Raw genomic sequence first — 14109 nt, 5'->3', positions numbered from 1 at the left:
TTTTCGAAGATGTTCCTCCAGAGTGCGATTAAACCTTTCTACCATGCCATCGGATTGTGGATGTAATGGCGTAGTCCTCGTTTTCTTGATACCAAGGGATTCACACATCTCTTTGAATATGGCCGATTCAAAATTTCTTCCCTGGTCTGAGTGAATCTCGGACGGCACACCGTAGCGACATATCCAGTTTTTGTTGACCACATCCACAATCGTTTTTGCCTCTTGGTTTGGAATTGCATACACCTCCGGCCATTTGCTGAAGTAATCCATGACCACAAGGACATAACGGTTTCCAGAATCACTTACTGGGAAAGGGCCTGCCACGTCCATTGCTATTCTTTCAAACGGGGCTCCTGGTCTATATTCTTGCATAGGACCTCGACTTTTCCTTGTTGGACCTTTCGCCTTCATGCACTTCTCGCAATTGGCTACCCATTCAGCAATTGATTTCTGGCATCCAACCCAGTAGAATCGTTGCTTCACTTTATCGGCGGTTTTGGTTATTCCCAGATGACCTCCACTGGGACCATTATGGAACTCCGCCAAAACATCTCTTATTTTGGAATCTGGAACGATGATCAAATTTCGGCTGCTCTTGCCATCTTCGCTTTCCCATTCACGTTGCAGGGATCCATTGACTAGAACTAAACTATCCCATTGAGCCCAGTATGATTTCATAAGTGGACTTTCGGCTGCGATGTCTTTCTTGCTGGGTTTCTTATTTTCTTGTTTTGCGGAAATAATTTTTCTCAGAATGGGATCTTTACGTTGCTCTGTTGACCAGTCTGTGCCAGATTCGATGTGTAACTGCCTGACATTTACAACTGTCTCCTTTGGTTCAGCCTTCGAGTAGCGTCTGCTTTCTACATTGCAATGCCGTCGTGTCAAGGCTTGATGAATAACTTGTTTGCCACCTTTTCTATTATCCGCAAAATTTGAATTTGAGTCGCTTGGCTTTGTGGTCGCCTTCTTCTGACTATTGTTTAATGGAGATGGCGAGATTGACCCCGACGTTTTACATTCCCGGGAAAGATGTCCAGCCTTATCACAGTTATAGCATTTTATTCTAGATTTATTTGCCTGCTGCTTCATTTCTTGCATTATCTGCTTTAGAGCCTCTTTTACCAATTCAATGACCGATTTCGATTCTTCACACTCGGTCTCTACTCTGCGTACTTTGTGAATTTGAGGCCGTGCCAGCAATCTCGCAGTCTCTTGTATAAGTGCAAATGTTACTGTTTCTGTGAATGTAGCTTTTTGTGCGGCATATGTTGCACATTTTATCTCTGGGTCTCGAATGCCATTCACAAAGGTCTCAATTTTGATGCGGTCCACAAGAGGATGACTCTCACCTGGGTATGTCAAAAGCACTAGCCGCTCAACTTCTGTTGCGAAATCTTGTAGGGTTTCATTCGATTTCTGGATTCTTCCTCTCAATTCCATTCTGAAGATGTCCTGCTTGTGCTCTCCACCATACTTGCGTTGAAGTGCCGCTATTACTTCATTATAGTTATTTCTAGAAGCAGCGGGAATGCTTTGTATCACATCAGCAGCATTGCCCTTTAATGCCAATAGAAGTTCAATTGCTTTATCATCGTCATTCCACAAATTTCTACAAGCAACCATTTCGAATTGGAATTTGAAGACATCAAATGACGTTGAGCCATCGAAAACAGGAGTTTTGATTTTTGAGCCCTCGATGACGCGCACTGGACCACCTTTAATTTCCAGCTCTGACATTTTTTTCTCAAGGTGTAGAAATTTTTCATCGTGAACCACCAATTTCTTATCCAATTCCACAATTTGATTTTCTATATGGTCCACACGTTTCTCCATGCCTTCAGAAATTTGTTGTAATTTTTCGTTGACCATTCTAGAATTTTCGTCGAATTTTTCCTCCAATTTTCTAGAATTTTCTTCCATTTTTCTAGAATTTGCTTCCATTTGTAGGGCATTTTCTTTCAGCAATTTTCTAGAATTTTCTTCCATTTTTCTAGAATTTTCTTCCATTTTTCTAGAATTTTCTTCCATTTTTCTAGAATTTTCTTCCATTTTTCTAGAATTCTCATCCATGATTTTTCTAGAGTTTTCTTCCATCATTTTGCTTAAAACATTGAGCATTGAGGTGTAATCCACAACACTTGAAGCCACAGATGGATTTTCTACACTGCTGGTATTGACGAGTATTGATTCGTCAATGTCCTCCTTATAATCAAACTCATGCGTCGCAATGTCCATATTACGCCGTTCAAACTCTTCCAGTAGACGCTTTTGAAGCTGGGCCTTATTGCCTGTTGTCGGCAGGTCCAGTTTGCTCAATTCCTTTTTTAAGCCTTCCACACGAAGCTCATTAAACTTCATTGTAGATTTTTTTTCGTTATCCCACTTCTGACACCAATTGTTACGTTTTTATATTTAGGCGTTTTTAATTACCCGACAATTAAAACACAGTTCTTCTAAATAACGACAATCTACAATTTATTTACTATGACTTCACACTTTACAATTCGTTCACACTGAAGTTATTCGTTTGACGCTTTAATTAAGACTGACTCGTTAGCAGCATGCGAGCGCTTTTATATATGACGGTGTGGCAATACGAGAACATTCTGGTAGCACTACAATATTCTGGCAACGCCAGAACATTCTCAGACAATGCTAGAAGGATCTACGACCATTAAGTTGTTTACCTGGTGGCTGCCAAACACATACACACTCACATAGATATATGCTCGCATTACTACAACAACAACAATAATGACAATAGACAATGAGATGAAATGAGAATGCAGAATAACAAAGCAAAGGGGTTGCTATTCTATGAGAGAGTAAGAACTAACATTTTGGTAAGCAAACAAAAGAACATAAACGAAATTCAGGAAATACTAGAAATGAATAGATGATTCCAACAAGTGATAGCGAAATTTTATCGTTACAATTTGAAATTTTAAATTAACGGAAACTAATTTAAATAAACTTATATCTATAATTATTAAATTCGTAACAATATTTTTCTAACAGTGTAGCGGTTGAATGAACCCCATTAGATACTGGGGTTCATTCACCTAGTATTAAAAAACAGCTGAGTGGTTCTGTGCTGCTATACCAACGTGAGTTTGGTTGACATATTTAATTCATACAAGAGGAGCAAATTCTTAGCTAGGTAGGTAAGCCTATTTAAAAATTAATAACCACTTATTAATTGGCATCGCTCCGTATTACATTTACATACGCATGTCCTAGGAGGAAAGTACTTCTCCGCAGGCATACCTTCGGCCATGAAATAACTAGTTCTTTTAAAGCATATAACCACCTAATATGTAATCACTTATTCGTACACCCTCAAAAAAATCGCTTCTCTAACATATGTTCCAAACATATTTTGCAGGAAGCACATATATTATTGGATACTGCCAAAACATTAATATATTTGTTTGGAAGCATTTTCAGCCCAAAAATATTATATGCTTGGAAGAATTTTCCCCAAAGAAGATTGTGCTCATTCCCTCACATAATTTTCACTTCCACGAAATTTTTTAGTTCTTGGCACCTTTTCTGTAATACAAATAATGTTGAAGAAATTATTCAATTTTATAATTTTTTTAAATTTTACCTTTCGCCTGGACGGAGATTCGAACCGAGGACCATACAGTTTGTAAGCCAACACACTATCCACTGGGCTACGTTGCTGTCATAGTCACCAGTAGACAATTATCGTTATAAGTTACATTTATATAGCATAGTTTGCAGCGCCCACGAGTCCATGCAAACATAAAATTATTTAACAAAAACATATATTTGTTGGCCACGTGGAGCAGGGGATAGCATGTCTGCCTTGCATGCCAAGGGTCGTGGGTTCAATCCCTGCTCCGACCGAACACCATTTTTTTTTTTTTTTAATTTACACATTTATATTTATACTATATTAGATGTTTATAATGAAACTTCGAAATGTGGGTTATTAAAGATTTACAGTCAGAAAAGAACAGTGCTTGATATAAACGAAATGGACTGAGCTTTTGGATAAAATATTATTTTTTATTACAAAAATAACAATTTTGTAACAAAAAACTGTTTTTGGTATAAAAGTTTGAAATTTTGGAAGGAATTCAAAAACTCTAACAAAAAAAGAACGTGGAGTATAAACATACATAAATAATTTTATAATATACACATAAATTTATTTAGGCGTGAACATTTTTTTACTAACATTTAACACCATTGCATTTTGTACTTAATTTCAGTTTTATCTTTAAGGCCGGTATTAAGTTGGAATTATCGCTCTAAAATGACGATGTGATGCCTTTTACTTTTCTTTAATAATTCATTTTAAAGAAAATAACCTTTTTCAATTGTTTTAGATGCAAAACTCGATCTTAATGCCCGCTTTTATATTTGAAGGTGTCCGTCAACTCCTCTTGGACTACTTATTAATAAAGAGGAACTAAACTTTGTCTTTATACATTTTACTGTTTAATTTTTCACTATTTCCTCCTTTTTTCATTTCACTGTCCCAACTCTAAAAAGAATATAGTGCCCTTTCGTTATTTTTATGAAGATCCCTTTGTAATTTTTGTATATTTTCCACCGTTTTTCTTTTTTTTTTTAATTTCCTTTGCCTGAATATTTTGACTTACTCCTTGTACGTTCCGATTTCTTTTAACGAATCAAGAAATAATTGTGCCCATAATGCCAAAATGATAAACAAAACACATGTCCACACATACATTAAATGCTACTCTCAAGGCGAAAACACATGCTGTGTTTTTTTCAAATGTCTATTCTCTTGGTTCCGAATGTCTATGCACGCAAAAAAATAATTCTTTCCTCCCAAACGAAATTTTAGACAAAGAAAGTTCGTTTCTCATTTGCTTTTCGCTGTAAGGAAGTGTATTTGGAAGAAAAGTATATACTTTTTGTGATAAACGTTTATTCTTTTCCAGGATGTAAAACCAATTTCATAAAGACTAGCTCAAAAAAAACATTATTTTCTTGCTAATTGCATTGTCCCTCTCATCTTTCTCACATCCACGAGGATTTTTAGTTCTTAACACCTTTTCCTGTAATACCAACAATGTAGAAGAAATTATACGATTTTATAAATTTTTAAAATTTTTTTTACCTTTCGCCTGGACGGAGAATCGAACCGCGGACCATGCACACTGTAAGCCAACACACTAACCACTGAGCTATGTACCTGTTATGGTCATCAATAGATAAATATCCATTTAAGTTATATGTATATAGCATAGCTTGCGGCGCCCACGAACAGAATAAACAAAGTTTATTTAACAGAAACAAACAGTTAGTTTGGCACCGTGGAGCAGTGGTAGCTACGTCCGACTCTCATGTCAAGGGTCGTGGGTTCGATCCCTGCTTCGGCCAAAGTTTTTTTTTTGCTTTTGTTTTTTTTTTACATATATTCCAGATATATTCGGAAGATTCCGAAAAAATGTTCAACATTACATTGTACTATATTAAATTTTGAACTGTAAAATGTGTCTTATTAAAGACCTAAAGTCAGAAAAGAACAGTGTTTGATATAAACGAAATGGACTGTGTTGTTATTTCAAAAATAACTTTTTTTATTGAAAAAATAAAATTTTGTAACAAACGAATTTTTTTGGTGATAAAAGTTTAAAATTTTCGAAGCAATTCAAAAAACTCTAACAAAAGAAAAACGTTTTCGGTACACGTTTTCCAAACGTTTTTTTTCTTTGCGTGTGTCTCTTTACACCGAATACTCATTCTAATATTGAAATTAAATAATATTTGGACTAAAGCATATCAAATTTTGGGCCTTATCATAAAACAGTTTTCCGAAACAACATACACAAATAGCTCTCTTCTTATTTTCTCGCCGTGTTATGTTGATATCTTTCGTCAACCCTTCCAGTTTCCATCTCTATTTCTTCCTCTATACTCTCTCTCTCTGTCGCTCTCTGAATAAAATATCACAACATATATATGTTTACTTGAAATTTGTAAATTTATATATGTTTACATTCACACATATTATTTTTATGAAACATTCATGCCCCAAACATAACATATTCTAACTAGAGGTGTGCACGTGACACGAAATTGTCGTGACTCACGAAAATTTTCGTGACTCACGCGTGAGTCGTGAGTCACGCTCATGGCAACGGCGTGAGTGTGCGTGAGCGTGATTAACAAACCAAAATGTCGTGCGTGAGCGTGAGTCACGAAAATATTATCTTCGTGAGTGTGCGTGAGTAAAGATTTACGCTCACGAAAATAATCCTGCTCACCAATATAAAACGCTTAAAAGTTAAATTCATTTACAATTTTAGTGACACCTGGGATGTTAAGAGTGTAATAACGCTCTCGATTTTAATAATGCTCATATTTGCAGACACGTCGCTAAGGTAAATTACTCAAAAAATTGTTCGTGAGTCACGACATTTTTCGTGAGTCACGATATTTTTCGTGAGTCACGGTATTTTTCGTGAGTCACGACATTTTCGTGCGTGAGTGTGCGTGAATACAAATTTTCTTTTCGTGAGTGTGCGTGAGCGTGAGTCCTACCAAACAATATCGTGCGTGAGTGTGCGTGAGTACGATTTTTCCGTCGTGAGTGTGCGTGAGCGTGAGTAAAATATTACTCACATGCACATCTCTAATTCTAACATATTAACATATGTGTCCCAAACATTTAGTGTTAGTTAAGGAACATTACACGTTTGCACTTAAATATATTGTGTTTAAAAATTGTGCCCGAAACACATTTTGTTTATATCGGAACATATGAAAAACATATTTTTCTAACAGTGTAGGTATACCAAAGCTTACAAAATAGCCACTTATTGTTTCAGACAACCAAATCTCGAAAATATTGACTTCTCTCGCCGATTACAGTGGATCAAAATACGGCGAGTAATGCTGTAATATGAGCATTACTTGAATAGAATCGAATATTGTAAAAATAAACAAAAATGTAACACATCATCTAAATAAGATTACACGCAAATTAATTTCACACATAAAATAGAAATAAATGTACACTGAAAAAACAGTGAACCCTTTTCCATTTCAAAATGAACTAAACTGTAGTAATATTGACCATGATTTAGCCCTTAAGATTTTTTTCAACTTGTCTAGTTTATAATTCTCTTAAATTTTAGTTAATCTATAACATTGTATTTTAGTTCATTTTTACAACACCATAAGATTTATATACCCCTACCAAGTTAAAAAGTCAGTATATTTTGGTTTACCTGCTTATTTTTTGGGAAACCCGATAATAAAAAGTGGTTAACAGTCTCTTTAAAATGTCGACGACTAAACTATTTTTAAATCAATCATTCCACAATACAGAGAAATTAAATAATTAAAGGAACAACAACCCGTTTTACTATTATGAAAATTTTCATACATTAAAATTCAACTTTCTTTAAGCAAAAGTACTTTATTATAAAAACTTATGATGAGAGTTCTTAATACAATGTTTTTGTGAATAAAAATTATGACCACGTGGAACAAGAAAGTAGTTTATTTTAACTCGCTATTTGGACATTTTGACTTTTCCTTAGTTTTTTATTCATCGTTACATATCTTGCTGAAAAAAAATGGAAGGAACAATGAAAATTGTTAAAAATAACATGTAATAAAATATAATTTTTAATCTCTTTAAATTAGCTTGTAACTTACCATATTTGGGGGCATTTTATTAAATGGTGTAAGGAATTCAACTTTTCTTAGATAAAAGTACTTCATAAAGTTTGTACCTGAAACAATTAGAGAAATAATGAATTAAGTAATATATTAACTCATAAAACTGTGTTGTTATCGATGTGAAGGACATAATACAATAAATATTCTTGTCAAAAGAAAGCCAAAGTTTTAATATAAAACTTACCAATTCTCTATTAGATTGTACGCTGAGGTTAAAAAGTTATCGAAATTCATTTGGGGATACTCTGAAATTAAATATTTATTTTTTACATTAAATAGAAAACATTAAATTGGTTTCCAAAAAATCTAATTAAAGAAATAATATGCATAAAAAAAACTAAATATTCTGGTTAAAAGAATGTTAAAGGAAGCTTACCAATTCATAAAAATGTTTCCAAATTGTTATTCTGAAATTAAATATTTGTTTTTTACAATAAAAATATTAAATTGCTTTCCAAAAATATTTGATTAATGTAATACTAAAATAAGGTATTAAAACATGTAATTTTGATCATAAAAAGATCATAAAAATTTAAATATTCTAGTGAAAAGAAAGCCAAATTTTAAAAGAAAACTTACCACTTCTCTATTAAATTATACGCTGAGGAGGAATATAAAAATATGCCCGAATCCATCTTGGGGTTGTTCTGAAATTAAATATTTGTTTTAAAACAAAGAAAAACATTAAACTAGTTTCAAAAAAAAAAATAATAATAATAATAATAATAATTAGCAAATAATGATATAAATAAAAAATGTCCTTTTTAAAAGAAAACTACATTGTTAAAAGAATACTTACCAATTTATGATTAAACTATATGCTGAGGTGTAACAAAAATTTTTCAAAAATATTTGATTAAAGTAATACTGAAAAAAGGTATTAAAAACCTGTAATTTTTGACAATAAAAATGTCATTAAAACGTATATATTCTAGTGAGAAGAAAGCCAATTTTTAAAAGAAAACTTACCACTTCTCTATTAAATTATACGCTGAGGAGAAATATAAAAATTTGTCCGAATCCATCTGGGATTGCTATTAACTTAGATATTTTTTTACAACAAAGAAAAACATGAAACTTGTTAAAAAAAATAATAATAACAATTAGCAAATAATAATATACATAAAGAATATTATTTTTTAAAAGAAAACCACATTGAAAAAGAACTCTTACCTATTTATCATTAAACTATACCGTGAGGTGTAACAAACAATTTTCCAAATTCATCTGGAGTTACTCTGAAATTGAATATTTATTTTTTACATTGAATAATAAAAATTAAATTAGATAAAACAATTTCAATATATTTTCCATTTCACCATTTTTTCCTAAATATTGAACATTCTTAATAACTTTTTTCTAAGCTACCGATCATCACTTCGCCATCGTACATCTCATCGCTAAAATATTAATAACTTTCATTTCAAAGTTTTAATAAAAAAACACCAATATATGTCTAAAAAAACCAAAATATTCCATACCTTTATATCCCTTGTAACATACTTGCTAAAAAGATGCAACAGTCCACGCCAACGCCAACTATACAACTGAAGCATGCCAAACAAAACCAAGCAAAACCAAAACATTCCTACAACAACAAAAACACATGTGCCTTCATTGAAAACAACACCTCATCCAGACAAATAAACCATTCGCCAATAATAAACACACACACAAACCACTGAAAGAACAAAAACAACCCCACGCTCAGATATACACAACATCCCCATCACTCGCTACCATTTCTCATTATTGCATTGCATGCTCTCACTCTCAAAAAAAAATTCAAGTAACATCATCTTTACATTAAACATATTCCACTTTGACGAGAAAGATCTCTGTACTATGCATTAGTTCATCGCATTTGTCCACAATTTACTCTAAAAACAATACTCTTAAATGCATATCAGTATAAGAACGATGAAACGTTTAACTTAAAATTAGCAAAAACTTCATGAAATGATATCTACCCATTTTTGACGAAAATGTCTATAAATTTAATTACATGTGAACTAAAAATATTTCATTGGGTAATTTTTTACCAACAATTATTAACTATAGGAATTGTCAGTAAGAAATTGCTATCCACTTTCAAGTTCATTTTTCGTAAAAAAATATTTTCTCATACAAAAAAATCTTATGGTAAATTCCACTTATTATTTAGAAAATATTTTACATTTCACAAGTAGTTTTATAGCATGACAAACGAATTTTTAACTACCAGTTAAGAGATTTTTTAAGGAAATTTCCATCGTATTTTGTAGGCCATGAACTAAACGATTGCTACTTAGAATTTGTAAAATTTCCTTTCGAGTAGTTAATTTTCGTTGAAGATACGAAAAATGAACTAAAATTCTGGAAAATTCTTGTAATAAATTATTGTAAAAATCTTCTTAAATTTACGAGACACTTTTTTTTCTGTGTAGGTTGTTTAAGGGAGTTGGATTCGTGAATTACGTTATAATATACCTAATAGCCCATTCACATTAGGTTCGAAATCTATTAAAAGTGGATTTTTAATCCCTTGTTTTTATAAGACAAATGAAAGTTGAAATCTAATTTACAATTTGAACAATATTTACAATTTGAGGTTGAACCTCAGCACTCAGCCACAAATGACATTGAACACGAAACGTCGAAACAAATGTTTGTGACATGCTCGTAATATGACACCAAGGCATAATATTCTAACTACCTCTCGAGATATCCTTTATTAATATGAATGAAGAAAATAAAGAACACAGTTTCAAATTTCACCAGCAGCAATTTTTTCAAAAGTTTGGTCCAAAAGAACGTCATAGGAAATGGGAAAAAATGGATGAAGGATTCCGGGGTGCTCTTAAAAAGAAATGTTTGTGGAACAACTTCCAATTTTTTTTTGCTGAGCAATTCAATATAAAAGCATGAAATTACGGCCTTACTTTGTGGTTGATATGTACAAATTTTGGTTTTTATCATTTCTACATCGCTGACATCTGACTGATTTATTCCAGTGGTATTTATACCCTAAACCACATAGTGGTCAGGGTATAATAAGTTTGATCGGCCAAAAAATGTGCCTACTAGAAATATTGATTTTAGACCCCATAAAATATATACCGATCGACTCAGAATCACCTCCTGAGTCGATCTAGCGCTTGGTGTCCGTCCGTCTGTCCATTTATTTGTTGTTCACAGGATTCCGGTCGCAATTATTAACCGATTTTGATGAAATTTGGTACAGGGAGTTTTTTGGGCACAAGGACGAACGCTATTGAATTTGGAAGAAATCGGATCAAATTTAGATATAGCTCCCATATATATGTATCCCCGATTTCGACAATGGGGTCACGTAAAACCCTTATTTATCAACCGATCTTACCCAAATTTGGCTAAATGTAGTCTTCTATAGCACTAACCATATGTGCAAAAAATCATCGAAATCGGTTCAGATTTAGATATAGCTCCCATATATATGTATAGCCCGATTTTTCCCAAATTTGGCCATAGAACCCTTATTTATTAACCGACCTTAATAAAAGTTGGCTAGATCCAGTCCTCTATAGTACTAACTATATGTGCAAAATTTCATCGAAATCGGTTTAGAGGTAGATATAGCTCCCATATATGTATCACCCGATTTTGAAAAATTCGCCCTTATAACCTCATGTTTGACCATACAGGCCTCATTTCTTAACTGATCTTACTCAAATCTTGCACAAGGTAACCTTTTGCGGTATTAATGAAACCAGCAAAATATTATGCAAATTGTTTCAAATTTAGATATAGCTTCCATATATATGCATCGCTCGATTTTCCCAAATTTGGCCATAGTACTCCTATTTATTAACCAATGTTACTCAAATTTCAAATTTTGATGTACTAGCCGATCGTACTTATACGTACTTGTAGCTCTTACATAAGAATATTGCTCGATTTTTACAAATTCTTATTTATTACCCACACTAATTTAACGATTTTTTCTTTTTTAATAATGGGCTCAATATTAGTGGCATACTAACTCCGTAGGTGCAATATCAACACAGCCAGTGTTGCTAGAAGTAGGGGAAATTCCCTATATGTAGGGTTTTTCTAATATTTAGCGTCTTGTAGGGACGTAGGGCCACAATGTAGGACATTTTCACTCAACACAATTTGTAATCATTTTTACATTTTGGTGGCTCTAGAGGAGGAAATTAGAAGCCGGCAAGGCTGATCTTTAACAATGTGTGGTAAACTTTATTCCTCTAGAAAATTTTGTCAACATTTTAGTTCTTTTTTCAAAATATTATTTCTATAAAAAATTTTCTCAAAATTTTATTTCTGTGCAATTTTTTCTCAAAATTTTATTCCTATAGAATTTATTGTCAAAATTTTATTTCTATAGAAAAATTTCTCACGAAAATTTGTTTATAGAAACTTTTTCCAAAATTTTATTTTTATAGAGATTTAACAAAAAAGATTACTAATTTGGGTAGAATTCTACCAACTGTGGCAACCGTGGTGGTAATACAAAATTTATATTCTAAGTTATATACATTCCATATTCATGTTTTAAGATAATAAAGTACTTAGAACCATTTTTGTATTGTAAAATTTTTTAAATTTAACGAAAAATGTAGTAGGGAAAATTGTTTGGGAATGTATGGGAAAGTAGGGAACTTTTTTGCCCTTGTAGGGTAAACCGAACATTTTCCGTGGCAACATTGACTATGAGCTATAGTCAGATTGACACAAAGTACCCATAGACATGTACCCCTTAATTTTCTTAAATATGCAACTGCGGTTTATCTCCCAGACCTATATGCTACCCCACAAATGCTTATGATTACTAATTCTGTAATGGTGGTTTAGGGTATGATATAGTCGGCCCCGCCCGACTTTCTACTTAACTTACTTGGTTTTTATTGTTTACAATCTTACAAAGCATTTTGACCTGTTAAGTATGAGTTTTTAAGTAAATACTCAATTATGTGAATAATTATACCTAATGGTACCATATTTTATTCTATTTTATTAAGTCAACTGCATAATAATTAAAAAAAAAAAAAAAAAAAAAAAAAAAAACAATTCTAAAATTACCGAGAAGCATTTATTATTGGCATTACAAGTTAGTCATTACAACCCACCGCAATGTAATGCAACGTGTAATGACAGCTTTACTCCTGGTAATGCCAATTGTAATGAGATGTGGTTACCTAGTTTTTGCTGGGTGGATTATGTTGTTGACCTTTGGCAATTAAAAGCAGACTCGGATAGGCTTACTCTTTATAGATAGATACTAACCGTTCTACGATTGGTTCAATGCACATCGTTCTGTTCGTCGGTCGGTTAGAATGCGTCGCAAATATTATAACCGAAGGAATTCGGGCCTACAGTTCCCCCACTGTGTCCTTAAGGCCTACAGTTCGCTCGTACACTAGCTAGTAGAGTAGTTTCAATGATAGTCGTCAGTAATACTAAAACGTTTTCATCAGTTTTCTATCATCAATGAACTACATCGAAAAAAAGTTAACTATTGTTTACGAAAAATTAACTAAGCCATAGTAAGAATGACCATGATTTGGCGCCAAAGATTTTTGTCGTCTACATAAGTTCACGATTTTCTTATAAATTAGTTCATGCATTGCATCGTATTCAAATTCATTATTACTACGCTATGAGAAGAATGTCTCACAATCATTCAAAATATTCCTGCTATCCAGAAAAATGAAAAATTTTTTGGGAAACTATATTAAGAAATTGGCTTCAAATAAAATGTTTTCAAAAACGTAGATACATTAAGTCGTTCAAGGTACAACAAGTCTATATACAACTAAGAAATTTTTCGTACAATACACTGAAAAAACAGTGAATCCACCAGGAAGAAAACTTTCGGTTAATTTTAGAAAATTTTGAATATTTGTAGAAAATTTTAACTAAACAGTATTACAAACGTTGGCATCACGCCGATGTCATAAAAATAAGTAAATATTTTTCGACAAATTCAAGAAAATTTATTAGACATAACTAAGTTTTTTCACTTGTTAAAGAAAATTTTGTAGTTTGAAGGAAAAACTTGGAGTTCAAAATTGCAAGAATGTCTTTAGTGACATACGAAGTTCATGATGGACTCATTTTTGGTAAAATTTACAAATTTAAAGAAATTCTGAACTATTTTGTGGAAGACACGAATTTAGTTAATCTTCATGCTTCAGTTGAGTATATTTTTTTCCTCGGGTTTAGTTAATTTAACTAACGTACACAAAAAATTATTAGAGTAAAGAAAACTTTCTCCAAACATAATAATTCCATGAACTAAAATAAAGTTAAATTGGCTTTAGTGTAATAGAGAGTTCACTTTTTTTTGAGTGTACATGTAAATTTTCTATAACCACCAATACTTTATTTCAAAAAACTATTATTATATTACAAAAAACTATGGCTTATGAACTA

Source organism: Haematobia irritans, chromosome 3, assembly GCF_050003625.1.
Source record: "Haematobia irritans isolate KBUSLIRL chromosome 3, ASM5000362v1, whole genome shotgun sequence".
Lineage (NCBI taxonomy): Eukaryota > Metazoa > Arthropoda > Insecta > Diptera > Muscidae > Haematobia > Haematobia irritans.
Note: the sequence above shows the minus strand (reverse complement) of the source record.